The 1,854-nt window shown below is 45.9% G+C and overlaps 1 pseudogene; it reads right to left on the bottom strand.

The window, feature by feature from the left end:
- Positions 1-1,462: 1,462 nt before the first annotated feature.
- On the bottom strand, positions 1,463-1,580 carry LOC126093676 (5S ribosomal RNA; annotated as a pseudogene).
- Positions 1,581-1,854: the final 274 nt, after the last annotated feature.

Below are 1,854 nucleotides of genomic sequence, written 5' to 3'. Positions count from 1 at the left end.
TACTGCGCACGGAAAAATGGCTCTAACCAAAATCGGCTGTAGTGCACCACTGGCAGTGGAGGACAGGGTTGAACAACGGCTGCAGATATGTTTACGGGCGAATAGACGTGCGACTACTGAGCAACTAAACACCCAAATGAACCAAGAGCTACCAACAGTGTCTCCTCACCTACCGTTCAGCGAATGTGGTAGCGCACGGGCCTCGCAGCAGGTGCTTGCTTCATGCACCCGTGCTGGCTGCTGTTCATTGGCGACGAAAACTGGAATTTTCACACCAGTACTGCAAATGGATTCCCACTCAGTGGCAATAGGTGGTCTTGTCAGATGAATCACTTCTTGATTGGACTGATGGTGTGTTAGGTCTTAAATATTTGAAAGCAAACAAAGAGTGGGCGTTAAGGACTACGGAATGTTTTAGTGGCATTCCCTAGGCGATCTCATCATTCTGGGTAGCAAAATGGATCAATAAAAGTACGCATCTATCCTCGAGGACCACGTCCAGTCTTGCATGCAGTTTGTATTTCCTCGATATGATGGCATGCACCAGTGGGACAATGCAACGTGCCACGCATCTCGAAGAAGAGATTTACCGTGTTCTCCTGGCCACCGTATTCCTCGGATTTAAACCCCATTGAGAATCTCTGGGACCAACTGGATTTAGTTTTTGGCGGCATCTGTCTTCAGCCGAGAGACCTAGCTCAGCTGGCCATGGCTCTGCATGGATCAATATCCCCGTCGGTACTTTCTACAACGTCACTGACTCTCTTCCTGTACGTCTCGCGATGCAAAAGGCTATGAGGCAGGATTTTGAAAGATGGTTCCTTTAATGTGATATGGCAGTGTAAAACTAACAGCCAGTTGAGAATTATTGCTTAGTCTGAGGCCCTTACCAGCAAGAGTGATAGAGTGGCAAAGGAAATACAGGTGATCTAATGAAAAGCGGCTTTTGTCACAGATTATTGTAGCAAACGTAAAATGCTCATTCAAATCTAGTGACAGACGCCACAGGAGATACGTTGTGCATAATGGTGTGGTTTGCTATTAAGACGCAAAGCACTTACGTACCTAGAAGAGGCAATCAATACATTGCTTTCTAATGTATAAAATTCATGTTTGAGTATCAGCTGCTTTTTCTATTTAGGACCTAAATATCTACCGGCTTCAGTCACAGACCTTCTTCACGGATTAGATTTAAAATAGTTTAGGCAACAACATCACATCTGCCATTATTTAAATAATGGTCACGTCTCATATATAGTGAAGCACTTCGTCTTCAGGCCACAAGAGACCCATCGGGTCCATCTGACCGGTGTCATCCTCAGCTGAGGATGCGGTTAGGAGGGGCGTGTGGTCAGCACACCGCTCTCCCGGTCGTTATGATGGTTTTCTGTGAGCGGAGCCGCGACTGTTCGGTCGAGTTGCTCCTTAATTGGCATCACGAGGCTGAGTGCACCCCGAAAAATGGCAACAGCGCATGGCGGCCTGGATGGTCACCCATCCAAGTGCTGGCCATCCCCGACAGCGCTTAACTTCGGTGATCTCACGGGAACCGGTGTATCCACTGCGGCATGTCCGTTGCCTTTCTCACAGGTAGTGCATGCCACGAATTCCAGTATAACGAACATGATAGATGTGGTGTTGTGATCTAAACTATGTTTCACCCTAATCCGTGAAGGTGATCTGTGGTTGAAACCGGTGGATATATTAGTTTTAAATAAAAAAGTAGTTGATTGTCAAAAAAGCATTTTATACAGTTGTTTACATCTATCAGTAGTCACCTACGAGAAATACAGGGCTATTACAAATGATTGAAGCGATTTCATAAATTCACTGTAGCTCCATTCATTGACATAT

The sequence above is a fragment of the Schistocerca cancellata genome, chromosome 7 (genome assembly GCF_023864275.1).
Source record: "Schistocerca cancellata isolate TAMUIC-IGC-003103 chromosome 7, iqSchCanc2.1, whole genome shotgun sequence".
NCBI classification, from domain to species: Eukaryota; Metazoa; Arthropoda; class Insecta; order Orthoptera; family Acrididae; genus Schistocerca; species Schistocerca cancellata.
This window is presented reverse-complemented; position numbering and strand designations above follow the sequence as displayed.